This window comes from Topomyia yanbarensis, chromosome 3, assembly GCF_030247195.1.
Source record: "Topomyia yanbarensis strain Yona2022 chromosome 3, ASM3024719v1, whole genome shotgun sequence".
Taxonomy (NCBI): Eukaryota; Metazoa; Arthropoda; class Insecta; order Diptera; family Culicidae; genus Topomyia; species Topomyia yanbarensis.
In genome coordinates, this window is record NC_080672.1 from 54,154,991 (window position 1) to 54,167,552 (window position 12,562).

A 12,562-nucleotide genomic window follows, 5' to 3' on the forward strand; every position below is an offset into this window, starting at 1 on the left:
CTGCTGGGGTGAATGAATTGATAAACCCCGTTTGCACACACGCACGGCGTTGCTTTATGTACTTAGGTATAGCCGGTTGAAGTGATGTATGAACCAACCTTTGGTGAAATTCATTGATGTTTGGCATATTCTTTCATTCTTCCAGCGAAACTCTTTTATTTTTTAACAACAACCGATACTGCGAAGTGTAGAACGTCTGATAGAATAAATTAAATTAGAATTTGAATATTCCGAAACTATAGCTGTCATCGCTCGATGTATCAAGATTTAAAAAATGATATATAAACAATAAACTTCTGAAGGATAGTGTAACTTTTGAACTCAAAACATTGCTTCTCCTATGAACCTTGCAAACAGAGACACCAGGGAAGGGCTAATATTTCGTTGCTCGCAAATCGAATTAATGGAGTGTAGTTCAGTTAGCAGAACGATAAAAGGCTCCCCCGTTCGGCAAAGGTATCGCAAGAACGAATGGTGAGACCATAACCATAATAAAAGCGCGCGCCACCACCCTTCACACAATCCAACCCCGACATAATTTTCATCATACTACCGCCAAACGTGAGGAAAGCCACTCGGCGCGTTACAAGCGTTGGTGCTTGTGATCGGAAGGGATGTTACACGCATCAGATTAATCGGCAGTACGTGGAATCGGACGGTTGCAGAAAACCCCGGTTTCGGCTGGTTCTTCTGTATACATATACCTATGCTATGTGTGGGTCGTAAATTTTTGCGTATAGACAATTTGGTTGCTTCGAACGTGGCTGAGATCGTAAAGCGATTGTCTTCATACTTTTACTATGATACGGTTATATTTTCTCACTACCCTACCAGACAGGGGAAGGAAGCGGCGTGTGAAGTAGCCAATAAAGATAAGACACCGTGAGGGTATTCAGCCGTTCGAACGTACAAATTTATTATCATTGAGTGACATTTTCTCCATTCGTGTGAAAAGTTGATTCCTTTCGGACAAGAAGATTGACAGTCAAAAGCCGGACCAGTTTAGCCACGTACATTGTCTTAGAGATGTGTCCTTTTTATTTACCTTTTAACATCTGCAAGACAAATAAATCGTAGAGAATAACACAAAGTTTGCGCAGATGGTCGACAAAGGCTGTCACCGGACAATGATTGGGGAACCAGTCCAGTGCTTCTGGTCAGTAAATGCTATTAATTTGTATGAGGTCTCATAATTAAGGATGAACTAACGTATTCCGGGGAATTAAAAAGTCGATATCTGGACAGTCAAATAACCAATTCAAACAATATCTATTTTTTTGGACTATTGATTTCATAAGCTGCCACAAAATTGACAACTGTTTGTGGTTCAGGTGACGGTATTGAAGACTGTGATTCGAATTGGTTTTCCGTAGATGCGTGTAATAACGATTGTGAGGTATTCTCCTTGGCACAAGGTTTTCCACGATGTACCGTCTGGTTATAGTACATGCATGTAGAAATCTGCCCTTCGTGGTTTGTTTAATGTTAGTTTCATTATATATGAATTGTATTGTCAAGTACGTGAGAATTGGCCTATCGAACCTCATCTTCACCATAAGAAAATCTTACACAGTTGCGTTTCGGCTTCGCCTCATCAGAAACCGACACGAACTTTTTGTCGGAATAGATTAGCGCTGGCTTGACGCAAATCCCTTAAAACTAAAACACACTTTGTGTTTCGATCGAACGACTGATCAAACGTGATGTCCCGTCCGAGCAGAAGTTCTGTTTATGCCGATGAGACACAGTGAAGCCGAAACTTGTCTTGTCATAAACAGAACTTCTGCTCGGACGGGACATCACGTTTGATCAGTCGTTCGATCGAAACACAAAGTGTGTTTTAGTTTTAAGGGATTTGCGTCAAGCCGGCGCTAATCTATTACGACAAAAAGTTAGTGTCGGTTTCTGATGAGGTGAAGCCGAAACGCAACTGTGTAAGAAATAAGGATTTGTGCCCTCAAGTGCAAAGACTGCACAGATAAAAAAATGCATGTAAAATTATGCTAAATATACTGCACATAAAGGGAACGCGACTAATAGTGTAAAATTATGCGAGTGATTAATTTTACATTGGCCACAAATCGTACTATAAATAACTTACGTATGTATTAGTGACGATACCGACATCAAAAAAAAAATCCTTTAAATAATACTACCAAGACTTGAACCGACAATCATTGACTCACCAGAGACACCCTTATGGACTAGGGTAAAGCGACACATAACAACGTGACTACAAAGTGGCGTACATAAGCTTCGCTTGAGCGTGGACGATCCAAGCGCATTGAGTTGCGGCTCGTGCATGGATGTGTATGACGCAGTTAGTTTTTCTCTCTGCTCAACACCGTTTCGTATAAAATCGTGTAAAAATAAGATATTTTACCTGTAAGTTGAATGAATAGCGCGCAGGTCTCGAGCAGAATAATGTAAATTTCCATAGGAACATACAGATTTGCACGATTTTCAGGGGTCATTTTATGTGCATGATATATAGCGTAAATTTATTCGTGAAACATCATTACACGAATAGTTTTTCTGTGATATCATGAAATACGCTTAAGTTAATTTTCATATTTTTTCTGTGTGGTTTTACCAACAAATTTTCACCCTGGTGAGAAATTTTGGTGTTTACCAAATTTTCCTCCTTAGGGTGAAATATAGCATAGTGATAAGAAAATCGTTATGAATATCCTAGATAAAGTTTCTCCATGTATCAGTATGTAACGGATTCCACTTCTCAAAATTGCGACATTTATTTCGTAATTTGTTCACCGGAAGTACGCGGTGACCAGTCTCGTAGCCAAATATCTTAGTCACTGGGATCAGCATTTCAACACTGTCACTTTCAATCACGTGTTTTAGGTTGTTCTGTAAAACGAATCTTTCTACTTGGCTTAACGTGTTGAATTGAATGATATTATTACTGGCCTGTGCAAATGATGGTATTAAAAAAGCGGATTTCGAAAGCCTAAGCTTTGTTTTCAAATATTGTACCTAACGAAGACTGGGTCGTATGGAACAAAATTTTAGCTCGACGACTGCGGTGTTAGGTAGGGTTTCAATCAACCCATCGTACTCAAACCCAATTTCTCTAACTCTTTTTGAAACCCACTCCTCCAAAAGCATATAGTTTATTACATGAATTAATGAAAAATGTGCTTGCAAGCATGGTTATTTAAAAAACCAATAAGATACACATGTGCAGCTTTAAGCAATTCGTAACTTCTATACGAACCTTTCACGATGCCACCCACGTTAAAGTTTGGTACGGTCAAACTTGTGCCAAATGATGTCCAATATATATTCTTGAAGACACATCATTATCATTAGATCTGTACTGCACTTTTTCGCTGCAGATAGTATGGTGTACGCGCCAGTAGAGCTACCTCGAAATCTCTAATGGAGTTCTGAGAACGATTCCGTAGTATTAGGTACAGTTAGAGTGTGTTAATGACAGATTCCGTGTCATGTCATCGAAGCCGTAGCAACCTAGATGGCAAGGAGGGGGGCTTTGCCCAGCACGCGATTTCTGCTAACCACGCTTTTTCCTATAGAGAAAGGAAAAAAACAGAAAAAAATGGTGGATTGTGTACAAGACACGACCACCGTTACATTGAAAATGCAGCATGACCTGCGAACACCATGCACAAATTTATTTCATCGCATCATTTTTCAGGGCTCATACACATTACGTTGTTACTTTAAATTCACTGGTAAAGATACAAAATTGATCATTAACAAGCACATAATAATAATAACGTAAAACAGTTGCTTTTCAATCAATCAGATACTAGTATATCAACTACTACTTACAGTCTTCTTCAGTGTTCATATCAGTCGCAGTCTTTTTCCATTACGTATTCGTTCTAATAAGGATGGTTTGTTGATAACTGTCTTGCGATTTAGAACGAGAATCCTATGAAACGATTTACAGATAAAAGATGTTTGCATGTACTTAAACATATTCATGCAAATAACTTGGTTCACGGATTTAGGTAGGTGTTAGCTCAATTGACTTTCAGATGACCCATTTCGTGTACAGAGCCAGACATGTTCCGAGGTCATCGTTCCATCAATCAGCCCCGCCTTACTGTAATGTTTGTATCATTTGGATTTTAACATTCCTTTGGATTTTAACATTCCTTTTCGATTCCTTTCAGGAATGAAGAAATCGACGCGTATTTAGTGTATTACTTTGATTTCTATATATAAATTTAAACATGTGTAATAGAAAACTTACCATTTTTGCAGTATGCTACCTTTTTTTCCTGACTCCTATTTACGTTTCCTTTAACTCCATATTTCTTGAAAGTCCTGCTTATTGAAGAAAGGGAAGAGGAAATAATAAGAAAGGACCGATAGACCCCGTGTCTTCCTCAGCGCATTCGTTACTCTTAGCCTGGTGTCACTGCCTGTAGGACTTGCATTGGTCGTTTCATTGGAGATTTCCAAGGAGCTGTAATTGGAGGAATATCTAGCTGCTATCTACAAGTTTTTGACATGTTTTTTTTTTGAGAAAATCTGTATCAAAAATAAAAAAGTTACTGGGATAACTGTGCCCTAATTCATCTTAGCACCTCTCTTCATCCCAACTACGTTCTCGTGTATGGTAAGTAAATTGAGGCAACTTATTAATAAAAATGTAAAACAAAAATTTCATTTTACAATTTTAGTTCCAAAAATCTGTACCATTCTGTACTTTTTCATAAAATTCTGTACCCTGTACCGTACAGAATCTGTACCAAAAAAAATCGAAGAATCTGTACTTGTAGTAACACTGACTACATGTGAAACATTGTTTTTTCCCCATTTGTATTAACGACCTTATCAGTCAATTTTTTATCTGTTGTAAGCTTGCTCATATGACCCTATTCCACGCTTTCCTAAACTTTACTTTTTTCTTTCAACTCGTTGCTCTCCCTGAGTACTATGGCTCTTGATATAGAAAAATATACTTCACCTTCCAGTCCCTTGCTAATTAAATGCCGTCACATCATGTGAAACATGGCAATCTCTTTTATCAATTGTGCAAGACCCACCTTTTGTACAATAGAAGAGAATATTTTCATCATTCTTTTTAGTATGGCTTTCGCTTAGTGACAGGGTTATCACATTAATTGATTTTCTTGAAGGTTTCCGAAAATTTCGAGTTTATAAATTGTTAAATTAATGAATATTTGCTTTTAATGTTTATTCACTGTTAAAGATACAGAATTGATCATTACCAAGCACAAAGTTACGTCAAGCTAATAGAAGCAATTTTCTAATTCAATTCTTTTTCCATTATGTATTCGTCCTAACAAGGACAGTTTGCTGATAACTGTCTTATGATTCGGCTCGAGAATCCTATGAAACGATTCGAACCTTTCCGACGATACGCTTCTGCTGTGTACACACAGACAAACATTCCCCATTTGCAGCTCATGTCAAATGAGCACTTTTTGAAGCAAGACGATCTCTTTCATCAACTTTTCGGCGCCGATGGAAGACCATCCCTTTGTACGATGAAAATGAAAATATTTTCATCCTTCTTTTTGCTGTGTCTTTCGCTTAGTGTATGTGATATCCCTCTTTTTGCAGATTTACGGATTATTCAATAGTGTGTTAATAAGATACAAAGAATAATTTGATAAAAATTTTCACTGGCGATAGGAATCGATTGGTGTTCGAATTATGAAAACCCATCAACAATTAACAAAAGTAAGCACACAAGGTTTTTACAATACACTGCAACCTCCATTTACGAACCAAACTGGGGGTTCGTAAATTGAATTAGTTCGTAAAAAAAGTGTTCGTTATTTGGGATTTGCTCCACATTCTGATTAAAATTTGATAACGATAACCCTAACAATGTGGGTCTTTTAGGAACGGCCTTGACCAGTAGATGATGAAAATGGACAATTTGAACCATTATGAAATCCAAGATTACGATTTCCGGTTGAGTAATATTCACGATTACCCTAACATGGATATTTTTGGAATGGGCTTGTCAAGTAGATGATGAAAATGGACAATTGGAACCATTTTGAAGTCCAATATAACGACTTCCGGTTGGGCAATATTCACGATTACCCCAACAATATGGGTACTTTTGGGACGGGCTTGAAAAGTAGATGATGAAAATGGACAATTGAAACGTTTTTGAAATCTAAGATGGCGACTTCCGGTTGAGCAACATTCACGATAAATTTAACAATATGGAAATTTAAGCCGGAGTTCGGCATCTTTAGTTTAAAAATTGCTTCAGATATCGATTTTCGTCATGTACTAATCAACCCCGTGCCGAAAATACCCATATTGTTGAGGTTTCAGAAAATCTAGAACCGAAAGACGCTATCTTGGATTACAAAATGGCTCAAGATATCGATTTCCATCATCGTCAACCCCATTACAATATTATTGAGATTTTGGAGAATTTATCTATACCGAAAGTCGCCATTTTGGATAACAAAATGGCTCAAGACATCGATTCCCACCATTCACTCGTGAACACCATTCCAAGAATACTCACATTGTTGAGATCATAGAGAACTTTTCTAAACCGGAAGTCGCCATCTTGGATTTCAAAATGCCTTCAGACACCGATTTCCGCCATTAACTCGTTAACCCCATTCCGAAAATACCCAACTTTTATTAGTAACAGTTAGCTAAGAATATGTAAAATTGTTCGTTATTTCGAATTTAGTTCGTAAAAAAGTTACGTAAATCGAATATTACGTAAAAAGAGTTCGTAAATGGAGGTTTCTGTATAATACAGATTTTTCAATAGTGTACTGTTGAAATACCAGTTTAAAGTTGCAATCAATTTTTCAGTTGGACTAGTCTGAATCGATTGGTATTTAAATAGCGCAAATCTATTAACAATCAACAGCGCATATACATTTAAAATTAAGCCACATTGTTGTGACGCCAATCAAATTTTAGTTTTACACCTAGGTCCAGCTCCATATTGTCAGGTAAAACTTTTTCAATGCTCAAAAAATATTTAGGTTATTGAGCAGGAATTTGTTCTAGCAAACTTGGTAACGACTCAGCACAGTGAGCGCTATGGTTTCGAGAGTGCTTTATGTTTAGCACCATAGATAAATTTAATACTGCTGAAAAATACAAACAAACAACTTGAATTCGAAACTAGCCAGAATTTTTTGGTCTGCCAAGCAATCTGCAGTTGCGACAAACGAAGTCAGGTTTATATCACAACCGTGATTATGAACCCTGTCAGAGAACTTACTTTCCACAAAGATGTCTAACAAAAATGTCTAACACCTCTTTTAGACAAGATTGTGGTTCATCTGTGTTTTGGCCTGGTTTGATTTCGTGCCGTTATGCGAAATCAGTTCTAGAGTTGTTAACATCCCTGAATTTTAGTAAATCGAAAGACACTGGATATACGAACTAGCAGCAAAAAAAATTGATGTTGCTAAAAGGAAATGACATTATTTATCTTTGCGTTTGACATTAATCCAGTTTAACCAAAACTTAAATCAGCCACCGAAGAATATTCTACTTGTGATGGGTACGTAAATCGAAGAATGTTCATAAAAATATTTATCGAAACAATTGAAGATTGGACCACTCTTTTCTTTTGAAGTTTCCATGGCGCCTGCACTGCAAACTGCAGATAATTTCATGTACCTATCCCCATCACAGGGCTCCCAAAGTTCCGGGGCTCCTGTCCAAAGGGGGTTTACTTTAGTCTCTCCAGAGAACCTGTTTCCATAATTCTAAGAACTTTTCGGTACGTTCTCTGGCATGATTTATGCACACGATCCTAATCGAAAAATAAATGTTAACAAAATGTGCAAAAATTAATAGTTGAACAAACATGCAGAGCATTCTTATTGAAGACCGACGTTGCTCAGCTCTTAAATATGACTTAATTTAATTTGAAGGAAATATAACAGATGCCAAACTTTTTTTGTTATCACTCATCACGGCATCAAACAAGTGTTAATATTGTTCTACAAACTTCTTTAATGTAAAGAGCAACTGTAACTTAAAATATATGTTTTTATCCAAATATGATATTTCCACTAGGTGCGTACATTATTTTGTCACGTACTGTATCATTAGATAGCCAACAATATTTCTTCATAGTGATGAAGAACGTAATGTATAGGACAATCCTCACCTTAAAAGACAACTTAAGACTTGAAATGTGTTGCTGCGTACTGAACCAACTAAAAAGATTACTTTTCCAACATTTTTTTCAAACTTGTGTGATAAAGTATTTACATCATATAATGAGATCAAGTGAGACTGCTGAAGCAGTATTACTATACAAAATGACAGAAATTCTAAACTTTTGAAAAGATAGCGATTTTTGTTAATTTGAAGCTCATCGAAATGTTGTAGGACCAAATATTACGTTTGGAAAATGAATAGGTCCCTTCCCCTCTCCAGTTTCGTCTCATATTTGGTCTGTGTCACAAATGTATTCACTACCTGGAAACTGTCAGCATGCACACGGAAAAAAACTGTTCCCAAAATCCATGAATCCTACAACAATCAGGTTTTTACTTTACGAAAACAGGACCATGACCAAAAGTCGTGTTTTCTAATTATGTTCAATTTCCCTTCACTAACTTCCGCATAACGCTTTTATTAGTGGAAATATTTGTTTTTGTATTGTGAACTTCAGTCACGGTTTCCGCCATCTCATTACCAGGTCGATTTTCAGTACGTGAACTTGTTCACAACTTTATGAACATTATTCATAACACCAAAGGTTAACTCATAATGTTATTAATTGATTTAGTAACATTTGTTTACAAAATCAAAACCTTCTAGCTATTTTCTCGTAAACTATTTCACAAAACTCAGAATTTTATTCATGCATTCATTCAATCCTCGTGAGCTAATTCATGATTCCTCACGATCCAATATCTGCGCTCGTTAAATAGTTCACCAAAACATGAAATAATATTCATGTATTGAAAAAAAATGAAAAAAATCACAAAACTATAAAATATTATTCATGTATACGTAAACTGGTCCATGTATCCTAATATAGTAGTCACGAATAACCATTCATGCTCGAGGAATAGTTCCCAAACTCATCAAATATTACATATGTATTCGTGAACTGGTTCACAATTCCTAATATAATATTCACGATCCAACATCTGTGCTCATGAAATAGTTCACAGAATCATTAAATATTTTTCATGCATTCGTGAACTGGTTTATAATACATAGTAGAACAGTCACGATTTATTATTCGTGATCGTGAAATAGTTCACGAAATCATAAAATATTATTCATATATTAGTGAACTCGTTCATGATTCCTAGTACAATAGTCTCGTCAGATCATTCCTTCTCGTCATATTTCACAAAATCATGAAATATTATTCATGGATCAGTGAAATAGTTCATGATTCCTATTACATGGTTTACGATCCATTTTGTGTGCTTATATTTAGAATACACTCCTAAACTTTTTCAACTTTAATTGGAACTCTTTCACAAAATTTGTGGTATTATTCGTGGAATCATTTTTGTTCCATGCAGTTTTTCATGAAATGTCCAGTAGCTAGCGACCAGTACTAGGTACAAGCAGTCGATATAAAAAAAACTATTAGGACCTCGAACATCGAACCTTTTGATTTTTGTGATGTTTTGACAGTAAACGAAAACTGCGTTGAGCACCACAAATCGTGTTCGTGATATCGTTCACAGAATAAAACTGCTGATATCATGAACATGAGTCCAGTGCTTCGAAATTTCTAAATCAGTTAACTATTTCTACTCGTATTTACCGAAACCAACATCCAGATTCATCACCTCCCTCATTCATTAACTTTTCGATTGACTGAAATTTCATGCAGAATCGAATGCTTGAGTGCAGAGGAAATATAAATTACTTCACCAACCAAAACATTCATTTATTATAATGTAGACAGTTTGAAGGCAGAAGTTGGCATCTTCTACATTTTCGACCATAAGTTAACTGCGTAATCTATATCTGGTGCACTTTTGCTCAATAATCCCTCTCAGAGCTGGCATAGAATCAAAATTCAGTTTGCTTCTGAAACCGAACATGTCCGTACCTGAATGCGCTGTGTCGGGAGAACGAATGACGAGGGAAACGAACCAAAAATTTCATTCATCGCGCCGGGCATGAATTGAATGTTGTTTTCTTTCAAGTTCACGCAGGGATGTCAATTTTTTTAACCCATTCATGTCCATGTTGTTTGTGGACAACAACGTTTTTAAACAGCTATAACTTTTGATTGAGGCAAGATTTGCTCACAAAAATAAGTAAGGCTAATAAATGTGACTATTGGCTTTCATTTGAGTATTAACAGTTACAAGGATCAGCTCTAGAACTGAAGTTATTGCAATTAGTCTGATTGAACTCCGATGGAGCAGTGCTGCCAGGGACCGTTTACGTTGACGATCTTCGTTTGTTGCAATATTAGTGAAAACTGATAAAACTTATCAATTTAGAAGATTTTTGGCTACGTTTTCCACGCAGTTGGACTATTGTAAATATTCTAGGAAAATTGTAGTGAGCATTGGAAGGTAAAAATTGAGCTGCTTCGAGCACTGCAAGGACAGCACCTACCTTTATGAAAAAAAAGGTTTTTCGAGTTTCTTGAACTCACCGCTTTAAAGGAAAAATAGTTTTGAAACCCTACATGCACTAGAAAAAAGTTGGGCATGAAAGGGTTAAGCTCTGCATGAGTCACACTACATGTCAAGCTCTAGAATAAAATATCACGATAACGTGAACAGAAATTATGAAAATCGTGACGAAGATCTTGAAATCATGAACATAAATCACACAACTCGAGACAAAAATGTCTTAAAGTGTAGCTAAGATCCTGAAATCAAGAACATAAATAAACATAAAACTCTACTCGTGACTAAAACATCACGACAACGTGAATACAAATTACGGAAACCATAACAAAGTTCTTGAAACCATGAACATAAATCACATTACTCGTGATTAAAATATCAAAAATCTCGACCAAGACCCTGAGATCATGAACATGAACCACTTTACTTATGACTTAAGCAATTCGGTACTAAGATCCTGATACCATGAACATAAATCCCGCCTGTCTGACAGAAAAATCTGAAAGTAAACTTATAAATAAAATAGCACGATAATGTGGTGAGAAATCACAAAAAATGCGAATAACTTCCTGAAATCATGAACATCGTTTGTGTGTCGGCTGTGTATTTCCTAATTATGAACAAGAATCACAACAAAAACTAAACATATCCAGAGAACAACAACAACAGTAACCCAACCAAACATTCGAATGCAACGCCATGTATATATTTGGGGCGAACTAGTTTTTTTGGAAACACAAATAGTTTCATGAATACGAGGTTTATTATTCACAATTTCAGGAACTTTCGTAAATCATTCAGTTCATTACTTCATGAACGATTTTTTTTTCCGCGCGGAAGTATATAGAAAATCGACATCTGCACTTGCAGGTGGACAGATACTAAATTGTACTCAGAATGAGTTGTTTAATTTTAATTCATTTTCACCAAAAGTACTGGTGATGGCAGTGCGGCCTTGTCTAGTTGAGGATTTTTACTTACAAAAATGGTGCGCAAGATTCAATAAACATTCATTGGTTTTCATTATTTTTTTCAATGAAATTCATAAAAGAGGTTCTGCATCGAACCGAGCTACATGAATGAAATAGAAAATAAAACTTTGTTACATAGAAAAATGTTTTGGAAACTGTCAGCAGTGGCGTTCTTGAATTGCACAAGTCATAACTCTGGTGTACGCTTGATTGATAATAGCCAATTAGAAGTGTCCCACATATTCGCATGTCGCTTGTGTACGACGAGGTACATATGTAAGCAGGTACCGAACGCGTACAAGAGTTGAGTGAAAGTATTGACATTTGTTTGTTACCACTCAATACGGCTAATGATATTTCACGGCCGACTCTGTCTATTTATCACTTGCTATATTATTGCAACAAACAAAATTATGCCTATACCCTGTAAGTACATTTCAAACACCAACTAAACTGTCCAAATTCGTACCCCTAAGTGACCTCCCCGGTTACAGTCACCACATCGAGTTGGTTCAGAGTGGTATAGGAAAAAGACGTCGCCTTCTATTTATGTACATATGCCGACTCGTCTGATTCCTAGCTGTGAAACTGAAATGCTAATCCCCCACACCGCCGTGCCGGCCGAGTGCCATAGTATGTGAACGCGTGTTGGCACAAACCCGCGCCTACAGGAACTGCGAAGGGGGCGAGCAGATGGGACCATCAGATCAAAACAGAGCGCACAAAAATGTATCACACCGCTTCGAAGAACAACACGAAGGATCGTAAGACAGAAAGAAGCCTTACACGTCTGAAGACGGGTGGTGGTATGCTATTACTGTTGTTCTTGTTGCTGTTGCTGTCGCCAGAAGAAAAAACGTCGATCAAAAGGGAATAACTCAAAAACAGAGAACATACAAAGCATAAGAAAGTCTGAAAAGTATATTAATGAAACCGTACGGTACCGGGAAAAGAAAGAGAAAGAGAGAATGAAGTCGGTGACGAATTTTTACGTCGAAAGAACTC

General features: G+C 36.8%; 1 protein-coding gene across 1 annotated transcript in view; it reads left to right on the plus strand.

The window, feature by feature from the left end:
- LOC131693712 (RNA-binding protein 24-B-like) overlaps positions 1-12,562 on the plus strand; it is a 211,051-nt gene that overhangs the window by 85,101 nt on the left and 113,388 nt on the right. The window lies entirely within an intron of this gene.